The sequence below is a fragment of the Dermacentor andersoni genome, chromosome 4, assembly GCF_023375885.2.
Source record: "Dermacentor andersoni chromosome 4, qqDerAnde1_hic_scaffold, whole genome shotgun sequence".
Classification (NCBI taxonomy): Eukaryota; Metazoa; Arthropoda; class Arachnida; order Ixodida; family Ixodidae; genus Dermacentor; species Dermacentor andersoni.
Window position 1 is genome coordinate 194,940,551 of NC_092817.1, and position 23,216 is coordinate 194,963,766.

At 46.4% G+C, this 23,216-nt stretch overlaps 1 long non-coding RNA gene across 1 annotated transcript; it reads left to right on the plus strand.

The window, feature by feature from the left end:
• Nucleotides 1-15,810: 15,810 nt before the first annotated feature.
• On the plus strand, nucleotides 15,811-18,148 carry LOC129384690 (uncharacterized). The gene is made up of 2 exons (XR_008612360.2): nucleotides 15,811-16,010; nucleotides 17,694-18,148. It is a non-coding gene; the product is annotated as an uncharacterized lncRNA (long non-coding RNA).
• The last annotated feature ends 5,068 nt before the right edge of the window (nucleotides 18,149-23,216 follow it).

A 23,216-nucleotide genomic window follows, 5' to 3' on the forward strand; every position in this document is an offset into this window, starting at 1 on the left:
TTCAATACTGAGCCAGTATCAAAACAATTGCGCACAATTGTGGTCAAAACACATCAAACTATATCCAAGCGCGAACGAAGCCATGACAAGAAGTCTCTGTAAGCTCCATAGCGTTGACTGCTATGTATGAAACAGAGTATAGGTATCGGCTAGTGGTCGTGATGCGTTCGTGGTCATTGGATCACCGTGATTCCAGCTTTCTGGTCTAATACTCGTGCTGCTATTATCGCTACGCCATCGTCGTCATACAGTCATCATGTAGTCATTGTCACAATGCTATAGTGATGCTGTCGGGGTCGTTCAATCGTCCTTATTTCAAACTCGTGACCTGACTCTTTTTATGCTACCCTCGTCACACCTTGTACTCGGACCCTGTGGTCTAAGTTTTCTAATAGCTTAGGTCACTAGGTAGGTGTTCGGAGGAGGAGGAGGAGAAACATTTATTAAAAAAAAGAAAGGACAAGCAGGTGTCTTTCTGCTTGTGCGGGAGGCGCCCTTAGTCCAGGGCTCCTGCGGCTCTTGCTGTCTCCCAGGCCCGCCGCACCAGTTGCTGCTGGTTACGAGGGTCAGAACTAGTAAGCACGGCCTCCAAGTGCTCGGGTGGGGGGCTGGGTATTTGCGGGGCCGCCTTCACGTTCGGGCACGCCCATGTGGTGTGATATAGGGAGGCGTAATCATTCCAAAGGGGACATTTGTATGAATATAGTGTAGGTTGTATTGCGTGTAGTCTGCTTAAATGGGCGTATGTGTTGGTTTGTAGTTGTCGCCATGTTACGGCGTCTTCACGTCAGAGGGTCTTTTGTGGAGGCGGGTATTGTCGTCTGTTCAATCTGTGGTGTTGTAGTATGGCGTTGTATTGTAAAGGTACGGGCTCCATGGATGCGGCCGTATCCCTCTCTTGTGGCGCCCGGGAGGCATGAGCTTGGGCTACAGCGTGCGCACGCTGATTTCGACGGAGGGACTCGTGTCCTGGAGTTCACACTATTTCAACGTCCGGGGATTGGGAGGCTTGTTTGAGGAGTCGGTGGGCGATTGAAGATATTCTGCCTCTCGCGTAGCTACGGCAAGCTGCCTGGGAGTCAGTAATAATTGTGACGTATTCTTTGGTCAGACTAGAGGTGATGGTGAAGGCGATGGCTGTCTCCTCCGCTACGAGGGCGCTGGCAGTGCGGACCGTCATCGAGACCACCTCTTGTAGGTTATAGTCGCCAACGCTGGCCGTCATGGCTGCTTTTTGGGGGTACTGCGCGGCATCCGTATATAGTATGGTGGGGAGACTGCCATATTTTGTCTGCAGAGTTTTTGCGCGAGCTTGGCTTTGATCGGCATGATGTTCCGGGTGCATGATTCTGGGGATAGAGACTACCTTGATGTGCTCCCGGAAGTTGGGGGCCCGATGAATTGCTTGTTCGTGGCCTTTGCCGTGTGTGGGGTAGCCTAGGCGCGCTAGGACTGTTCTTCCTGTTGGTGTGAGGGCTAGTCGTTCTCGTTGGCTTGTGAGGTGGGCGTCTATAATTTCTCTTATAATATTATGGACTCCTAGGGCTTCAAGCTTGAGTGTCGCTGTTTACGGTGGTAGGCCGAGCGCTTGCTTGTAGGCTTTCCGAAGAAGTACGTCTAATTGATCTATTTCCTTGGTAGTGAGGGGCAAGTACGGGGCAGCGTGGGCAATGCGGCTGATTATCAGGGCCTGGACCTATGTCGTCTTCTTTCAGTCCGTATTGTTTGGTGGTGATATGGCTGACCATTCGCATGGTTTGAAAGGTGGTCTGCTTGAGACGTTGGATGGTGTATGCGCCTCCGCCGTCCTGTTGTATGTGGAGTCCGAGAATGCGGACGCGGTTTACTGTGGGTATTTTATTGCTGTCGAGAGTGAGTGTAATGTGCGGTAGTTCATTGAATTTTCTTCGTGACTTCTGTCGAACGACTAATAGTTCTGACTTCTTGGGGGAGCACCGGAGACCACTTGTTTTTGCATATTGCTGGACGACGTCAATCGCTTGTTGAAGGGCGTCTTGTTTCTCTCCTTCAGAACCAGTGGTGGTCCAGATAGTGATGTCATCGGCGTATATTGCATGCCTGATTCCTGGTATTGCGTTGAGTTTGTCAGGTAATTTCATCATAGCAATATTGAAAAGGGTGGGTGATAGAACAGCACCTTGTGAGGTTCCTTTGTTGCGGGTAGGTAACGTCGGGGTTCTGAGTCAGCCAATGCCTATTGAGGTGTGCGGTTGCTTAGAAAGGCGCGTATATAATTGTAAGTATTACGACCACAGTTCGTGAGGCTTAGGTTTGTAAGGATGGTATGGTGAGCCACATTGTCGAAAACGCCTTTGAGATAGAGTGCTAAAATCGCTCCGGTGTTGTGCGGTGAGATGTGTTCAAGGACTTGTTCCTTCAGCTGAAGAAGGATGTCGTGGGTAGAAAGGTGGGGCCGGAATCCGAACATTGTTTCGCGAAAGAGGTCGCTGGATTCTAGGTAAGGTTGAAGCCGGTTCAGAATGACATGTTCCAGAAGCTTGCCTAGGCATGAAGTCAGTGAGATTCGTCTCACATTTTCTAAGCTGGTGAGTTTGCCTGGCTTCGGAATGAGTATGATGTCCACGTGCTTCCAGTCTGCTGGTAGCGTACCCGCTTCCCAGTGATGATTAAAGAGGTCAGTAAGAGATTGAATGGTGCCATCGTCCATATTGCGCAGGAGCTTGTTATTTATTTTGTCCTTGCCTGGGGTGGTGTTTCGTGTGAGTGCATGGAGTGCTTCTTGCACCTCAGTGATAGTGATCGGCTTGTCGAGGTCGTAATTGTCGCTCCCGCTGTAGGTTGGAGGTTGTCCTTGTGCGGGTTCAAAATCGCCTATGTACCGCGCCCGAAACTCCTCCAGGATTTCGTCATCAGAACCCGGATGGCTGTGGAAGATACGTTGAATTGTTTGCTGGTTAATTGCCTTGCTTTGTGTGGGGTCAAGAAGATGGCGTAGCAGCGACCATGTTTTGGCCGTGCTAAGATTACCCTGCAACTTGTTGCATAGTTGTCGCCAGTTGTGATGGGTGAGCTCCCCAGCATAAGATTCCGCGGTGGCCGTGAGTTTCGCTATACGTAGTTTCAATTTACGATTATGTTTTTGGCGCTTCCATCTCCTAACAAGGCTTCGACGTGCTTCCCGGAGGTGAAGAAGGGGCGGCTCTACGGCCGGTATGTCTGTGGTGAGTGTGATCTGTTTTGAATGTCTGGCTACGTCTTATTGCAGCTCTCGTACCCACTGCTCGAGATCCGTAATACCCGTTGAGGAGTCATCCGCTCGCTCTTTGCGAAAAGCTGGCCAATCTGTGAGTGTTGTCTTTTTTATCGGGTGGCGCGCATGCGTAACGTTCAATGTGGTGGCAAGTATGCAGTGGTCACTGCCCAGAGTTTCCTTCGTGTTGTGCCAGGCAGCTTGTTGTATCCCTTTAGTGAGGGTGAGGTCAGGGCATGTATCTCGGGAGACGCTGTTTCCTAGACGTGTGGGGTATGCGGGGTCTGTGAGGATGGTGAGACGGTGCTGCTGTATTGTGTATTGCAGTGCAGTGCCTTTTGATGTGGCTGTCGTGTAGCCCCATGTCTGGTGAGCTGCGTTGAAGTCGCCTACAATCAGCAGACTATTATTTTTGGCTATGCCAATCGCTTTAGTGATCAAGTAGTCGAACTTGGCCTGCTTCTGCTTGGGTGGGCTGTATATATTCAGTATGAAAAGGCTCTTTCGGCCTCGTTGGAGCGGCAGGATCTCAATTAGGTTGTGATCGACGCCACTACCGTCTATTGTGTGTTGTGTGGTTGTGAGCGTTTTAGCTGCAAGTGTGGCCACGCGACTTTCAGGCGTGGTGGTATGTGTGTTGTAGCCAGTTTGAGTTGGGTGTGTGCCTGTTTCCTGGAGTGCGATTACGCTTGGTGTCGGTTTGGGTTACTTATGTACTGTCTCAGTGATACTTGCTTGCGTTTGTAGCTGCGACAGTTCCATTGCCAGATTATGAGTGGGTTCTCGTTCGTGTGGTTGGTTTTGCTATTGGTCCTGGCTGACGGGTAGATCGGCAGGGTGTCCCTGCTCTACTTCCTGTTGTACTAGTGTTCTAACATTCTTGCGTTGCTGATCTTTTGCGAGCCGTGTTTCTTGAATAACACTTGCCAGTTGCTGAATGCTTTGTTGCATTGCTAGAAGCTGTCGTTGCAGTACATCAACTTTCTCCTCCATTTGTGCGATTTCTGTCGGTTTTGCTGGTTCCGCGAGAATCGTGGGTTCAGAACGTTCCGAAGATGATGGCTTTGCGGGTGCTGTTATTGGTGTGGAATGCTGAGTGGCAGTACGAGTGGCGTATAGTTCTGCAATCTGCGTGCGGAGTTTGATGTTTTCTACATGAAGGCGTTTGTTTTCTTCTCTGATGGCCTTTAGTTCAGCTAGAATTCGCAGTTGAACATCAGTATTGTCTATGGGTGAAGAATTGTGTGGGGTGGGTGCTGTGTGTAGACACGATGAGAGGGTGTTGTCTTGGTGGACTGTGTGAGAGGGGCAAAGCCGTGCTGACCAGTTCACCGCTTGTGATCCCGGTACAGCAGGTCCGCTGAGGTACCGGATCCCTCCTTGTTGGTTCCGCGAGCAGGAGCGAGACCTGGAGCGGGAACGCTTCCGTTGCTGGTCTGTACGTGACCAAGACTTCGACCTTGAGTAGTCCTGGCGGCTGGTCCTTTGGGATGCTGGAGATGCCTTCTTCAGTCGATCAGGGCACTCCTTGGAAGCCGTAGGATGAGGCCCCTGGCATAAGGCGCACCGGGGGTGACAGGGGTGGTCCTGAGTGGGGTTCCGTGTACCACACTGAGGGCATACGTTTGCTTCTAGAGTTGGGCACACATCGGTCCGGTGGCCGACTTGGTGGCAGATGCGGCAGACATGAGTGGTTGGTCGGTATGGTTTGAATCGTACTTCCCCGCCGTAGTATCGCATGTAGAAGGGTACAGCCTTGCCAGTGAATGTGATCACTGCCGCAGCGGTTTGTCCGAGCATACGTGCGTGTAAGATTTCTCGGCCGGGTGCATAGAGCCCGTTAAAGAGGACTTCTGTGGGAGTTCCTGCGGGAATGCCGTGAATGACCCCTTTGACGGAGCTGTCGGCTGCCGCCACGTATGCCGTGACTGCAAATTCTCGACCGCCCCGGTGAATTGTAGTGATGCGACGGATGCTCATAGCTTGCTCTTCGTTTGGTGTGCTAGCAATAGCGATGTTTTGTACTGGGTCAATTCTTCCAGTAAGGGTGCGTACGTGCTCAGTAGTGGGGTGCTGACATGCCAGCTTGATGCCTTCAGCAATCTGTGGCGTGGTCCACGTGGCAAGGTTGAGTCCTTCTCGGGGACGGATGATTACCTTGAGGTCATTTCGGGGCAGCGGTGGGAGTCGGGCTTGTCGGGGAAGCGATGGGTGTCGGGGTTGGAGGGGTGGGTTGGTAGGAGTCGATGTTTTCTTCCGACCGTACTTAACAGTAAGCCAGTCTCCGCCGAGGGGTTCATCAGGAAGTGGGATTTGCGCGTGCTCGAGATTCATCTCGATGCCATCATTGGTGGCCATAGGTGCGCCGAACTGGGTCAAGGTCTTCGGCTAGACCGTACCCGTCGTTAGGCTTATCTGGGCGGCGCCTCTTGTGAAGTTCAGAATCCGGTAATTCGTGGAGCAAGCGACTCACAGTATAGCTTTGGGTGTCCACGTGTTCCGCTCAACGTAAGAAGTCGATTAAGACTGGTTGTGGCGGCGCTGACATCAATTATCCAGGGTTTAGCGATGTAAAGGCGGAACCAATGTGCGGTGCAACCGTGCGCAGCCTCTTCTTCTCACGTGTTCGGAGTTCTGATGCTGTCGTGGCCGTTGCGCCGTTGTCATTCCACTGCGTCATCCACACTCGTCATGCCGGTGTCATCACGGCATCGCCATCCCACTGTCATCGTCACGCTGTCGTTGTATCATTATCATCACTTAAGTAAAGTCATCCCATTCTCGTCATGCAGTTGTCATACCGTCTTCTTCGTTCCGTCTCACCCGCCGTGGTTGCTCAGTGGCTATGGTGTTAGGCTGCTGAGCACCAGGTCATGTGATCAAATCCCGGCCACGGCGGCCGCATTTTGATGGGGGCGACATGCGAAAACACCCGTGTACTTAAATTTAGGTGCCCGTTAAAGAATCCCAGCTGGTCGAAATTTCCGAAGTCCTCCACTACAGCGTGCCTCATAATCAGAAAGCGGTTTTGGCACGTAACACCCTATAATTCAATTTAATATTTTTCCTTGTTCCGTCTACGTCAATCTTTCTTCGCATTGTATTGTAACCATAGTGTCATTATTCAATCATGATTATGCCGTCGTTGTCATGTCATCGTCGTCACACAAACGCTATAATTCGTTGTCCCACTGTCGTGCCATCATAAAAGCCACTTGAAGTTTGCGCATGTTGTGTGTTCCTTCTTCGTTCGACGTACTGCCTTTGTGCGCGCATAAGTCTCTAAGGAATCATCTACAACCAACTCGCCCAAAACGTAACGCTTTCGTAGCTTGATCGATATCATTTCTTCTCCGTCATTTCACCGCCATTGCGTCGGCGTCATACAGTCGTCATCATGCCTCCATGCTCATGAAGCCCCCCACCTGTGCGAGCCAGTGCCATAGCAAAGTGTGACGACGCCGATGTATGTCGCATATATAGCCGAATCAACGAAAGCCTCATAATTGCCACAGCACGTGTTAAATAAAGGTGACTTCAGGAACATTATCTGTCGCTACATCGATCGATTGGTATTCTCATTACTATCTATTGACATCTTCAAATGAGCTCTGCTGTAATTTTTTGCCTTTCTCTTCTACATGTACGTGTTAATGTTTGTTAACATTAGTGTATATATGTACTTTTCACTGCTCTAAGTCATTTTTGTAGTTCCTTTACGACTTTGGCCATTTTTGCAGCTTAGTCGGGAGCGTCTGGTACACGAATGGAGAATAAATGCCCATGAGTCACGAGCTACCGAAGGTCAAGACCCTATTGCAACTTGCAAACAAATACGCTATTATCGTTAGACCAATAGCCTTACGCAGCGCTTATACAACACCTTCGCCGACATGCTAACAATGTATGCCTGCGTTCAGCGCAAGGCGTAGGACGCCGTCCTTCTTACACAAATTTTGCCTACAACAGAGATGTGCAAGAAGGAACGCTCATGACGTCATTCAAGCTGGTTTGCGAAGGAACCCCGCGGCTCCGCTTTGCTCGGTGTTGCTGAACGTCACCGACGATCGACGCGGCTGCCGGTCTCCAGTGGGTTGCAAAAGCCAAGGAACTGATGCGCCTGAGCATCGAGAAGGATCAAAGGAGCAGCAACCACACATTGCAACCTACGACGACGCTCTTTGGAATGGCAGCTCGGGGTCAATGTTTGTGTTTGAACACCAATGCGGCAACGTGGACTTCGTGAGAAAATTTGTAGCGACGTGTACGCGATAGCATATATGTGGTGTCTCTCTTGGCGTCTGAAAATGTGCGTGATCGAGTGTTTATTAAAGTGAAGCTTTCTTTGCGAACCCTCCCGCTGCTGCTGCAAGGTGCTCCTGCATTCCTGCCGAAGCTCTCCACGCAAGATATCAGACATTAACGAGTCGGCTTATGCAGCCATCTATCCTTACAGAAGGGACTCATTCTGTTCCTCGCGAAATCACGCAATGAAGCCACCAACGGTGACTAATTATCTTCGCTGGATGGAGAAAATGTACTCCTTAATGCACGTGATTCCTTTATTAAAGGAACCACTGCCACCGTTGAGGAGAGGTTCCACTTCGAACTTCAGCAACATTTATTTGGTCTGCACAAAATATGCCAACGCATCGAGACGCGGGTCTATGGAGTCACAGCGTGCAAAGTCACAGCTTTGCCACGTACGACTTGGCGTTGGCTTTGCCGTTCGTTTTAAACTCTTTTACGAACGCTAACGAACTGCAGAACATTTACTTATACGATTTATTATTCCATCGTGATGGCATTTAATGCTTTTTGTCTGGGTTTTGATCTACCGTTTTAAGCATTCGGACAATACTTCCAGAGGAGGGAAATTTCCACGCGCCGTTCCGCTACTCTCTGCCGCTGACCGCTTTGCGGAACTCTCGCCCTTATGGGTTATAATATTCGTGCAATGCACGTTTTCTTCATCCAAATATGCCTGAATATTGTCGGGAATACTGTAGCGGGAAGGCGTGTTGGGCCAGATTGCGCGTCAGACGGGAACGCCACTGTACACGCTCGAATACACATGAGCGCCAGCGATTGGGCCGGGCTGTACCATTACGATGACTACGAGGAGATGAGCTTGAAGCTGCCGATGATCATGCTGGCCGCTATCATTGTCACTTGAATACTGATTTCGTTTCTGAGCTCAAGGTCACAAAAAGAACAGTTATATTTTTGGTAGGAATTTGCTGGTATTAGTTCTGATTTTGCATCGTCACAACAGCATGACTGTATGTACACTCAATTCGTCTCAATCGGCTACCTGTGGCCAGATACGCGTCAAAGAAAAATCAGTAATGCTTAGCACGTTTTGAAGTTTCGAAAACAATTATCAACTGCGAACAGTTGGTAATAAGTTGGACATGTGAGCACAGATTTAGTATAGCCGCCCTTTCGCGTCATGTTTAAACTCTGCCAAGTAAGCATTTACGGAGCTCTGTAAGCGCTGGCTCATGCCAGTAGGTACACCTTGTATATGCTTATGTGGACGACGTCATGAATACTGAACCATGAGCAGCTTTAAGTTCTATAACCTTGCGTTTTGCAAAAAAGAGCTGTGGTAGAATGAACACATTCCACGCTGACTACCTTAAGAAGCTCCTCAGAAGTCTAAACAGCGTCGTACTTCTACTATACTTTGAATACTTACAAACGAAGTGGTCGTAATACATTTCTGACCGTATAGGTTTAGGAAACTGCCGTGCATGCTTCCATAGTAATAAACATAGATCCTCGTTTAATTAACCCTTCTCACTGCATTAATAAGCGTTACAACAGCGCAACGCGCAGCCAAGTTGCAGTTGCGAATAACAATTAAGTCACGCACCTGTTTAGTTACTTCTATCCAGCAATGCGCTTTTTGTCTCTCGCAAGGTGCAGGATCATTTACAGCGGCGAGGCGGCGCACAAAGCGAACAACAAGTAATCGACTGCAAACATGAATCACCCTTTTCGCCTTCGCAAGCAGAGAGATTTCCCCCCGCTGAGCGTTTCACGCAGTGCACCACGCGATCAGGACGCGCCCGCTTGTTGCGTCGGGGGGGCGTGTGTTCCTCGAAAACTTGCCTGTTTTCTTGATGGCGGTGGCTGCCTCGATAATTATTACGTGCGCTGCGTAGTAGTCGGATGGCACGTGCGGAGCATTTTCATTCTCAACTGTGACATTCAGCGGACGTGTGCCTGCCAACAACACCGTCACGTCTCGCGTTTCCCAACCGGCTTTAGTTTTTATACGAACCTACGCTTTGCACTGTCACCGAGTCACTAACTATGCGATGACACACCAGCACGTTACCGTACCACACAACAAAAGCCATTTTAAGTTTATACAGCACTTTTTATTTGTTAATAAAGTGCGGCATTTTAGGTCACCGGAGTACTATATGAAAGCACACAATACTAAATAAAAAAGCCATTCAATGGAGGAGCCCCAGGCATGTCAAGCTATTTAGAACTGGCACCTTTCATGCCGAAGGCTTTTCTCAGAAAAATCGAAGTTATGAAAACATGATGAATTTACAAACTGCGATAGTGGTCACACAAGTTGTTTTATGTCGTTCTTTTTCCCTTCGTAATTTAGCATTCTCTTCATCCATCTTCCGTATCCCTTTTCCTTTTCCCCTGTGTGGGGTAGCCAACCTGAGAAGTCTTCTAGTTACCTTCCCTGCCTTTCTTTTACTTTTATTTGTGTCTCTCTCTTTTTCGAGATTGTGTTCTACATAGCTCTGTGTTCTACATAGTTCTACATAGCTCATAGTTCTACATAGCTTCTACATAGCTCTGGGATTTTCGCATTCGCGATGTTTTCTTTTTCTAATAAGCCAATTTATTGTTGTGAGTTCATTCCAAGTGCTGTAGAAACTTGACGAGCAAGTGCGATAGCTTGCATTTACCTCATTCTGTAGCATTCGCCAGAACACACGAGTACGTGTAACCTCCTCTCAATGAGGAAGTTACTTGTGCGAGATTTTTGAAGCACCCCCATAAACAATTGCTTCCTTGTGTGTAAACACCGCATGAGAGAGAGAGGGATGAGCGTTGTTCTCACTATTAGCCCGAGTGAACAACACGATAACTCTAGAAGACACACCGCGTTTACTTATTTATATTGCGCACACAAATCGGGGTTATGTTTAGGGGCATATTGCACAATTATGATAACTAAAGTGAATTGCGCGGCGAGGCAGGACATTATACAGATGCTTACTTGACCAAATGAGACAATGTCTCTAAATAGGTTTTTAACTAATTACTCTAAGGCATATATCGCAGATATTGGAAGGTACAAATTGTCGCCAGTGACTTTACTAGGCATATCAACTTGGAGCGAATTGGGATTATAACACTGGTTTTGAGATTTGCGGCGTCGAACTTTTGGAGAAAATGAACTGTTGCTCAACCTACTTTTTTAAGGAAACGGTGTTTTACACATTGATGCGCGAAAGTAAGTGCAACGCCAATAAATTTCATCAAGCAAATTGGAAAATGAAAACTCGAAAATCGTGTCATCTTGAAAATTTACTTCAAGGAGATACGCCTTGCAAATTCAGTGGTTATTCGTTAACTGTAATATATTTCGTAAAAGACGTAGCTAAAACCTAATTAGGCAAGTCTGGTAAGTAGTTGATTGTGCATTTAATTTTGTAGTCCGAGTTATGCCCGCCTTTTGGAGTAATACAACTAAATGGCTGTAATCATCCTATCTGCTACATGTACTTAAAGAACTCTGTATGGTCTAAAACATCCCCTGGTATGCATTATGTTGAAGCAGAGTAAAGTTAAAGGCCAATAAAGTGCCAGAACAACAAAAGCCAAGACTAAAAAGAAAAGTCATATAAGCAAGACTTGCACCAGCACTTGTAGAGGAGACATGTGGCACATAATCGCCTACTTTATCCATGTGATCGGCAAAAAGGTGCCAGCTGGTTGTCAGTGAGACGTTCCCTAGCCGTGCTTAAGCAGAAGTAGCTCTGTGTTTGCGAATCATTTTATTGCTTTTTCTGGTTAGCGCGGTTTGTGTGCTGACTTTCCATGGCGGCTTCCGTATAGAAATTCGTGCAAATAAATAAGCCGCCATGACTCGCCTTTTGTTGCATTGTCTCATCTTGACCGATTAGAATGTGCGTCTTGGGGACATAAAAAAACAGTTCCACCAAAGCGTACAATTCACGAAGCTGCACGGAGACCACGTGCGACATTTCTCGGTTCCTTCATGTGAATCGTCCCAACTAGCCTGTCAGTCGATCCATCTGCGTGTGGTCGGACACTTGAACCCTGACCTCCTTTCCTGCTCGCTGATTGTGCGACACCTTGTGCCGTCAAGCATCAAGAATCACTTTTATATAGAAATAACCTTTTAAGTGCTACAGTAACTAATAGTGCGTTAACCTTTTTTCCTCTTGAGAACCAATGCACGCTTCTTCTACGCTTCTAATTTTTGTTCGTTAAAGCTTTGTGATTACAGCATTTTATCTCGAGCTTTCCTCCTAGATATGTTTATGTTGCATATTTCATCAATGTTTATTTCTTTTCTTTACTTAAATACAAAAGTGATGTTCGCCCCACCATGTACTCCGAAATCTCTTTCTTTAAAGGTCGCTAAAAATGTGCAATCAACCTTTTTTTAACCTCACATTACTAGGAATAAAATTAGACATCTCAGAAATCTCAGAGCGTTTCTTAAGCTACCGGTACTTACAAAACTATGAGCCTCATAACAGCGACGTGATCTACCGCTATAGCGGATCAAGCATGTGACCGTTATCCGCCTTCTTTTAAAGAAATTCATTACTAGCACTCGTCAACTTGCACAAACTTTCTAATCTGACAGAAAGAGTGAGTGCCTATGACACGTGCGGAAGCAGCTCTTGTTTTTCGCCTAGGACTCGTGCTAGCTTTGACTGACTAACGATTGCACACATATTGCCTACTCTGTTAAACCATCAGCCTTGTTTTCTGTATTACTGCTACTGCGTTATCTTTCTCCAAGCTTCTGATGAATTTTGATGTCGTGCGGAAAAGTAAAGCATTGAATTTTTACCAGTAGTTTGTTTAGTATTATACGTTGCATGTACGGTGGCGTCATTGAATGCTTGTCGCATACGAGCATTTCATTTTGTCACTGTCAAAGTGCAATTAGTCGGTACAGGCGCTATCAAACCTTTTGTGGCTTTCAGTCTGTGCCTCCAGCATTTTGTGAAAAGCTGCAAATGTACCAGAACGCAGAAATGAAAATGAACAAAAAATATCTTAAACATTTTACTGGGGTTGTGACTGGGGACGACCTTTATGTTGTAATATAACATATATGGTTGTAATACAACTATAACATGTGGCTGGGGTCAAACATTGCAGGGTGAGCTTGTTGACACACTTAAAGCCTAATAGGCTCCTAGCCAAGACGCTGGGCGACGTAAGGGCTTGCTGATTGCAAAAACGACTGCTCTTTGTATAGGAAATGGGCACTTGCCAACAACAAGCCTATACTTGGCCGCTTTGACCGAGCCATCTCTGTGTTCTCACGTTACTCGTTTCGAAATAAAGGTAATCGATTGCAGTCTGTTTTTTCTTGACCTCCTCATGATGTCGCCAACACTCCTTGAAACACACGTGGTAGTCGGTATTGATGTATGCGGCACGTGGAGCTCTAGGCGTTGCCAAGGAAAGTCTTTGTTATTTTAACCCATGTCCATTTTGTCGTTGTGATGTTTGTGGGATGACAGTAAGCAGCGCGTAGAATTTTTACTTAAAGAACATAATTTGTCTTAGACAGCTCTAGTGACAATTTTAGGCGTATTGTTTATAAACAACAAACTGCTTTGTATATTTACTTTTTGGAAATACCCCTCGTAGACCTAATAATTGCCGGCTTATGTAGCAAAGCACATGAGAGGTGATTTTGAGTGAAATATTGCGCCAGTCGGGAACTCAAAATTATTTGCCAAATTGCGTGAAGATGGAAATCTCGAAAGTAAGAAGTTTTACTACAAAACAACCAAAATCTTTTAGTCCAAGCCATCATTTAAAAATTAAACACATACTAACTTACCTGATTCCCCCTCACAACTCGAAAAGCATAAAAATAGTTTTTGCTATATTGAGTGAAGAAACTGGCGGAACATATTGATGTGCAGTGCAAGTTTCTTTGCAGTTCAAAGCACTTCGTTCTCCGAGGCTCCTGTGTTGTACATGTTCTTGAGAAGACCCAAGCTTAGGGCTTGTGAACAGCAACGCAGAATGGTAGAAAATGTTCGAACAACTTAATATATTAACCAAATCTGTATTTTCGTCGACGGGAGAGAAATCGCGCTATGGGAATGTTGATGCATACAGTGTTGCGTCTGCTTTATGAATGTTATAGTTCGCGATCTTTAATGTTATGCACGCATTTTTAATACCTGTAGTACCTACCTGGCAATAGGGTAGGGGGGGAGGGAGCAATACAAAAGATACAGCACGTAGTAGCCGATGTAAGCAGTGAAATATTTATGAAGTGTGTCACACACAGACCTGTACGATAGAATAAACAAACAAGAAGAAAGGAAATGAAAATAATAACAAGATGCGCTAAGAAACGTCAAGAATGCAGCAAAGAAAATGAAGGTAATCTTGGAGAGCTTTGATTAAGACACATAATGTAGAATAACAGTTCACAGTCTTTGCGTTGGTACTATGACTTAGGATAAGCGTCACTCCACTGTTCGCTGTGCCTTTTCCTACTACCTACCTACTAATAAAATTAGTCAGTGCTGGTGCATAAAAAATAATGACATAATAAATACTTGCAACAGAAAGTAACAATTACCCAACCAGCAACCAATGACCTCATGAACAATGAGCATCTGTAGACAGTGTGGCAAATAATGGGCCATTACCCGCATTGATGGTTCTGACACCAAGACTTGCATCTGCTCCTAATTGATGCGACCACGCTTGGAAATGTGCAATAATGTAACGCAGATGCAAGGTGTCTTATCACCATGCTTTGGTTGACAAAGATAACTCGTCGCCTTAGTTCTTGCGACAGGTTGCGTCGAGATTAGACATCGTTGTACGTACTACGTTTACGTGTATGACATTGAATGAAAGGCTTGTCTAAAGCTCCGCCTGGCATAGATTCTTACGCGTCAGTTTGGTCTGCACATTTTTTTTTCAGTAAGAACTTATTGGGTTCGCTGGTGATGATTATGGTGACGCATTAATAAAAATGCGCTTTGCAACAGGGTGGTTACAAATAGTGACCAAGGCTGGTTGAGTTATTCAGGTATATGCTCTACGAACTTTTGATTCTAGAATTTGTGTACATCTTCTCCCTAATGCTTGCTTTTCGTCAAAACTTCACTATCTACCGTGTCTAGCCACCTATGGCTGTAACGGATGCGGTCGTATTAATTTCTTCCTTGGTTTTATTCCGCCAATACATTAAACGTGTCTTGATTATCTTGACTGTTGACCGATTGATGCTTCAGAATAGATTCGGATGGTCGGGTGTCTCCCAAATTTCTTTAGATTATCCGCAATAGGAAGTGAAACAAAAATATCATTAGCGCTTTAAAACTAAGTAAAATATGAATGTTCTCTCTATTTTATCCCTGAGTTCTCTCACTGGTGGGGAGGCACAGGCGATAGCTTACGTGCAAAAGCTTGAAACTAATTGTGCGCTGGAGCTACAGCAGCCTTACGGGTGTTTATTTGAGTTGCGCGTATGATACTGCTGTCAATATTAGAAAATCAGAGCAATGCACGAGAAAGCTTCTGCCTCGATAAATATGAATTCTATCGCTGTCGATCAATCATTACATGATAGCTGCTACATACTTAATAAATATGCTGCGCTCTCAATATCTTCAACATGTTTTTATTCAATGTGATTTGCCAGTACCATAATAGAGTAAAAACGCATAAAATGAGAACAAAGTTCGTGCTTTTTGCAGATCTGCAGAGCGGTTCGCGGTGTAGCCCTGACACCAGCGCGCGATGCGTAGATCATGGGCACTTGCTTTGAATTCAGGATTAGCACGTCAGTATTCTTCACAGACCTTTCAGAACTAGCGATTCTAATAAAACACCGCTTTGTGTGAGCAAACACTTAGAAAAGAAAAAGAAGCTTCCTGGACGTGTCATATAGGAAACCATCCTTTTCATGTGGAAGTCAAGGTTTCTCTTATGAAAGGCCTAAACCAAGCTATATTGTTTTCGTTTACTCCTACCTATTCCAGAAAGCCCAACCTGCACTTTATCTCGTGCGTGATGTCGCAGTGTAATCGTCGATTCCGAGATTTGTTTTTGCTTCGTGTCAAACGGCTGCCTCGTTTCCCGCTTCGCGGACCTTGAATGACTGGAGCGAGACGTCGTATTGGCACGACTGTCACGTCGGTTCACTTAGATTCAGTACACAACGAAAACCAGCTTTCAATGGCTTCCAATAGTAGCCTCGGAGAGCTAGCAGGTTTCGCAGGCTGGGCACTCCATGAGGCGAGGGTGCTTGCAGCCTGCCAAGGCAATGCTTGGTCTCCCGCCGCCGGCAAGTGCGTAGAATGTGACGTGAAAACACTCGTTGCGCGTGTTCTGCGTACCGTGGTTCGATTGGGCAGCCTGCCCGGTGAATATGGCCGTGGGTATTTACAGACGGCGCTGTCCGATGACAGCACGCGTGGCGCGCTTGTATATAAACTCGCCGCAGCCGCTCGACTAAGCATCATCTGACGGACGAACAGTTCCTCGGCAGGTAAGCATCGCTCCACCATTAGCTCGGGCTAAGCAATCTCTTCGTCTATCCACAGCAGCGCGTTTTATCAAAGAACTGGAATATTTTCTTTGTGTTGACGCGTCAAAGGCGGGGTTTATTACCTTTTGAGAGGAAAAGACGTACAAGAACTTTCTAGCACCAAATGCATCGTTGCTAATATTGATTTCGCAAATGTTTTTGGGCCGTAGCACAATGCCTTGTAGGTTACGGCTATGCTGTCAACCGTGGGAGAAATTTTTAACTTAACTGAATATCATATGAACCAAAATAACCCTGACAGTTGGAGCAGGGGCTATGTCCGATGTATACCGAGAGCAAAAATTACTGCTTTCAATGTGCGAGTTAAGCATCCGGTTTTTATTTCTTGCATTTAGTTCCTCAGTAATTGAGTTGCTGGCTCCTATTATGGGATTTTTCGAAAGAGCTCATACTCCCATCTGTATCTATGTTGTGCTCGTCCATATTATGAAAAGAACTGTAACGGGAAATATCGAACAAATGGTAACAGAATCTCTCCATTCTTGGCAGAGTGCTGAAGTATATAACACTGCAGAAACTACTTGTCCCACGAGCGCTAGTAAAACAATCACTGTTCTGAATATAAGCTAAATATTGACACCAATAGCCACTACGGCGATTTCCCCACGACGCAATTCTGCTGCAGTTTCTGATCCGGACAGAAATAGGGTATATGTTCATTGTGGCGTTAGTGCAGGGTAACGAACGCAAGAGATAAGCAGCCTTCCAATGTGGTGTGCTCCGCAGTCAAACGTTAACCTGCGTGAATTAACAATCTCTATCGACAGGGGCAGATGAGTGGCTGTATCATGTGACCCTGTCACTTCCGAAAACGTTAGAAATCAGCGTGTGATAAAAATTGTACGGAACTTCAAAAAACGGTCTGTCCAAATCAAGGGTATTTGCTCCAAAACAAGCGCTTTCGCAACTGGAGCGATTTTATCGGAAAGCCGACAAGCGAAAAGAAAGAATCAAAAAGAAAGGAAGAAAAACAACATGGCTTCAAACATATGCGTCTGGAAGGAGGTGGAAAGTATTTTCGTTTCATTGTGAAACAATTATTAATGACGAAAACCGGGACATATTTTAGAGCAACCCTGCGACTTTCCTCACCGATTGCGAAAGTCTCAGGTTAGGAACGTGACTACATAGATTAAAATTCTATCTTAAATTTGGGAGCATATGGCACAGTAAGCATTTCCTAAAAAAGGCGAGAATTCCTTCGTGGTTCCACCTTTATCGACAGTAACATGACAGCTCCATGTGTTTTGTGAAATCACCAAGAAGAGTGGTCACTGTATTAAAAAAAATGACATGCATTTGTAAAGCCACTTGTACACAAAAACTCTCCGTAACAAACAATTTTGGCTGTTCGCGGCGCTTAACAACATGAGAAAGAATGTAAATGAATAACATTTTCGCTAGACGACACACACTCTCCCCATAGCTTCTGCAATTATCTTACCTAACTTAACTGAATTCTTGACGAGGTCGCTTTAAGGAAAAATAACTAATTATAGAATAATGTGTTAGTGCGTTTGCTTTTATCTGGAAGTGTAGGGTCAACTGAGAAATAGGGAATTTCGAAACTTCATGCTCGCATAAGACTTATCGTCTCGCGACTTTGTTTTTCAACCATTGCAGATAAAACATGATCAGCACCAAGACCCTCCTTGTCGGACTCCTCGTCCTGGCCCTGGTGTTCACCATCGCCACGGCACAGTACGGCGGCGGCGGACGCGGCTACGGCGGCGGTGGACGCGGCTACGGCGGTGGTGGACGCGGCTACGGCGGCGGCGGCGGCGGACGCGGCTACGGTGGCGGTGGACGCGGCTTCGGAGGCGGGCGTGGTTTCGGCGGCGGCCGTGGGTATGGCGGCGGCGGCGGCTACAGAGGATGATTCTCGGTTGCTACGATGGCGCGTCACTCTGTGATCTGACAGCACCGAGGCCAACTGCCGAACGAAATGCTGCGCGTTGTGCTGAAAGAGACTTGCGAGACCCGGCTGGACCTGTGATCGCGGACCTCCGATAAGTTGATGTGGCTCTGTTGAACATGGCCTCGAATAAACATTGCCTTCTGTGAGTGGCATACACAAATGTGCTGTCTTATGCGTGCTCACTCTTTGATGTGACGGTGGCAAGGAGTGGTGTAGTGCCTAGCCGAACAGGCTTAATCCATTATGTGGGCAGGTTTGTTTTCTGAGACATTCATTCAGTTCATTCAGTGGGACATTATTTTTAAATTTTCTTTTCTAGCCCATCAATTCTTTCCGAGATCTCATATGCGACAACAGAAACCACTAATATCAGAGCTCGTCGCAAAATTGTCAGCGTATTAACAAGGACGGAAGGTGTCGAAGATCCAGAGAGAAATGGTGGACAATAGCGGACCCGAAGAAAGGGACTCTATTTCACAGTATTGCGTCCACTTTGAATACCCATAGAAACACTGCTCAGTTCAATCTGAGTAAGTCCCTTCACGTAAACGAGGAGCAACACGCATGCTCGGAAGGAATTTCTCCTGTCACTGTCATGTCATTTATTAACGCTGCTGAATCGTAAAGCGACGCAAGGTCACTTGCATCGCCCTTTTTCTTAAGCGCGTTTCCCTAAGGCGAAACGATAGCGACGCGAGAGCGCAGTTAAGCGAGACGAAGGGGATATTCCGAAAACGTGCACTCGGGGCTGCGAACAGACGCGTCGAGGTTCGTTGAGAGCAACGGGGTTCATTCTGCGTGTTCCAAATTGCCAGGGAGCGCGGTTCACTTTGCGAATTCTTCACTGAACGCGGCGTTCTGTAAGCTAGGTACCGGTGTACAAGTTCTGCATCTGGTTCTGGTAGCGAATGTTCTCGGCTCTAATCTCTTTTTAAGGCGCTTCGTTTTCAGGCATGGAGTGAAGTCTCTTTTCTTGCACAAGATCTGCCGAGTTCTCTTGGGGTTATACTATTCTCGGTGAAACCATTCACATCAACTAGTGCCAAAAGGCACTTTCTCACGAGAACAAGCATTGTTCCACTTCAGTGCAGTAACTAGCGTATATAGAGAGTTTTAGCAGCGCCGTTGGTTACGCTCCAATCCACACACATTTCACGCGCAGCTGCGGCTGCACAAGATGCATCGATTTCGCTTATCTAACAAGCCCGTCTCCGAGAGTCTCCAGTGACGCGACCCCAGCTTGACTGTAATATGATAAAGAAAGCAACCAGATGCACCCTGACACTCATCTAGGTCGAGTTCGTAGCGCAACGTGGGCAACGTTCCACTGGCGCTATGAGCAATGTACGCGCGCGCAATGGTGTTCCTGGTAGCGTTATGCTGAGTGGCTGTGTGCAAATTGTTAGCATATACCGGTGTGAGCGAAGTGGACCGTAAATGCTCTGCTAAAACTGTTTAATGTTAGTTACACCAGGCAACACTTCAGCGCCGGTTTTGTGTCCTTTTTTCTGTCCTCGTCTTCTGCGCTGTGCAGTATGTCAATATTAAATCGCCCGCTAGACCAAAGTTCCACTTTATCAAGTAACCAGTCATTACACCCCACATTAACAGCAGGCATAATTTGCTCAGAGAGACATTCGTCGTGCGGTAGACGTAAATGGGCTGATGGGGATTCATTTATCTCGTAAGGCCCTATGTTCACGCGTGTTGCCTATGTAAAGGCCAGCCTTGAAACTTTCGCTGGTTGTTCGACTTTGCCACTTTCTTGTCTCGTCACCTCTGGTAGGGCTTTCTTTGAGGCAGCCTACCTCATCAAATAATGCAATCATAATAATTGTTGTGGGGTAAATAAGTGCACCGTGTAGTAGCACCGTCTTATACGGATATCTTCAATTTGTTTTCTTCTTCTTGGATATCAGGGGTGGTATTTTGTAGGAGTCCACTAGGTGGACTCTTACAGAATACCCCCCCAGTTCAAGTCATCACTCCATCTAATCCTTACAATTAGCTGATGCTAAATGTTGTTTGTTCATGTCTCACGTAATAGGAATCATAAGGCGTGCTATTAGATTGCCTACCACTCTTCAATAAAAAGACTCAAGGCAACTCACTGTTTTCTACTGCACGCATGGTCTAGCAGGTTACAAAAGAGTTTCGCCTCAAAATGCTGCTTCGACGGCATCAGTCAACGACGACTGCGTCAAGCTAATTAAACTAGGCGACGATAAAGACAGTCATAAATTTCCAGAGTGGTGGGCAGAGCAGCTTCGCTGGCCAGCCCGAAACTCAGCGTGTCATATGGAGGAGGGCAGGACTTCTCGGATCCCTTAATAATTAGAATATCACTGTGGTAAAAGCGGCAGTTAAATTTATTTGCTGGTCTAAGAAGCAGCTTTGAAAGAGGAACAGTGGCTATGACTTGCCCAAAATGGGACAGGAGAGAGAGAAGTCATAAGGGAAAGACAGGGAGGTTAACCAGCCTGAGCCTGGTAGGGTACCTTGCACTGAGGAAGGGCGAAATGTGATTGAAAGAGGGGAACGAAGAAAGAAGTTCACACACAAGCGTTCATCGCCGAGTCAATCACAAGTGGTCATACAGGCTTGTGCCTTTCAAGAAACGCACCAGCGCCTTTGTGGCCATGGACATGAGCGCTAAATAAGGCGCGTGAGATCATCTGCGGCAAAGCTGACAAGTGAGCGAGTTGGTCGCAATTCATCTTGCTTGCTGGGGGAGATAAAAACAAGCACACGGAAGAGTTGTTAGTCAGCGCAATGTTAACAGTCTCGCGCGCTTATATCGCTGTCGCACTGCAACGAAAGTGAGATCACCTTCCTCGTTCGTGGCTATAGCTCGCCAAAAGAGTCACTACAAAAGAGAGAAATCACCCTTGAAACGAGGATACAACACTCTAGAACAGTGTACAAGTAAACTTTACATCTGTAATTATAACCGTATAATTGTTGAGAGATTGTGCTGATGGCAGAATCAGTGTAATGCAATAATCATTTTCCTCAGAGTGTTATTCATTTATTTCTTATCCTCTATATCGTCAAATGCCGAGCCCTCTGTTAGCAAGATCGCGGTTTTATGTGGGTCAATTGCGAATGGCCTACATAATGAACAATAAGAAAATAATTCTCAAAGAAATTGTTTCAATCATGTCATACACTTGCAGCATCATCCTGAGGAATGCCGGCCTATACAGTCGTCACACCAGAAGTCGGTCCAACTGACTATTTCAATTTTAACGTCTGGGTCCTATTAGAAAGACTATATATATAGCTCTCAAAGATGTTCTCCTTCTAGGTTTACGTTAATTCTGCGCTATTTTATCTATATTTCTCTCCCCTCTTACTCTTCCCCCCATGCAGTTTAGCAAAGCAGAAACTCTGCCAATGGCGATCCCTGTCTTTACCCTGTCATTTATCTCTCTCTCTCTCTCTCTCTCTAAGGATTTGGATTACCTCGTTGTGCAGTGCCCCAGCTGGATATTAGGCAGTGAAAAACGTGCCAGTAAATGTCGATGCCCCGTGTGCTCACCACCTGTGCTAAGCGTCTGGGGCCTTGTTACGTTCACCAAGTTCTCGTGGGTTCGATTCTAGATTACGAAGCCTGCTGATTATAGATATGGACGGATTCTAAAAGTCACCGAGAACCTTAATTTCAGAGCGCACGTTTGAAGAGGTTTTGAAAAAGATTCGCACTATCATTCAACTCCTCAAACTGCTATCTCGGTTCTATTCGTCAAAACAGCGAAATCACTGAGTGAACTGCCTGAATAAACTGAACTACTTTTCACACAGCGAGCTGAGTGGGATAGAGATCTCAAAGAAAACCACCAGAAACCACCATCAACGATGAGGTCACATGATCTTATCTTTCAGCCCGCTAGCCTGGCAGCAGCTAGTTCTACCGATTTTGCGTTTCTGATATGTCCGTGAATTATTTGCGCCCATCTCCTTGAAGTACTAAACGCACGTGGGTAATCGCGAGCTCGATCACGACCACCGCTAGTGGCGACAATGTCCTTAACGATTCCTCAAACGATAGGTTAGCTATTTGCTCTATCGTAAGCGCTTGGCGAATATTCGAACTATTCGCTGGACATTTATTACTCTGAGAGTTTACAGCTGGTGCTGATTTACCAAGAGCGACTTGCACGTGGCTTTGTTTCTTTGGTCTTGCATCATAAATCTAACCACATTTCGAAACAATGCTGTGCCGCTTACGCTTGGGCGTCGCATTCACCAATGCATATACGGTTTTGATTGGAATGACTGATAGCGCCAACTGTAATGCCTGCGGTGCCGAGGAAACTATAGAACATCTACTGTGCTACTGCCCATCTTTTCAAAACGAAAGTCATGACCTCTGCACAGCTCTCAATCAGCTAGATAGAACACCGTTCACCTTGAAGAAGATCTTGGGACCATGGCCTCGCATATCGCAGCTACAAAAGGCCACAAAAGCTCTGCTGCGATATTTGAAGGCTACTGGTTTGAGTCAGCGTTTGTGATCCGAACTGAGTGACCGAACGATATACCCAGTAGACTTTCTCTTCTTCTTTTAATCTTTCCGTCCCCTTTTCCCTTTCCCCAGTGTAGGGTAGCCAACCGGGCTCAGTCCTGGTTAACCTCCCTACCTTTCCTTTATCATTTGCTCTCTCTCTCTCCCCCCCTTTCATCTTAGTAACAGTATAAGCTAGCACAGGATAACGTTGCCGTTTACGCTTACGTGATCGGCTTCCTCCCGGTTCTGCACCTTCCCGGCGTCGTCCCTTCAATCAGAATCCGCAACACTGATTAGATAAGCGCCCAAAGCATGACAAGTGACTGGGACGGTAAGTGTGTTTTAACCACCTTCTCTACACATATGTGTTCAGCCTTTTTACTTTAAACCGAGCAAAACTGTAAAGGCTATGCGGAATTTTTCGCTTCTTGTTTTTTGTTGGAATTCTGTTTTAGCACAAAAAGCACAGCGAAAGCAAATTTGCCGGAGAGCTAAAACAGCGCTTGCCTTAAAGCTGCCAGCGACCCGCGCTCCGCGTCAAGCTACCTCGGCGAGATGAAGGTCAGTTGCTCGCCTAGAAACCTACACACTTTATTTTTATTTGCGTCGAGTTTGTCTGTAGCGGCGACGAAAATGAGGAACCAGGAAGGGTGCGGACATCAGATGTAGGTCGGGTAATGCTTGTAGTCCTCGTGCTGCGGGGAAGAAATTTTGCAGG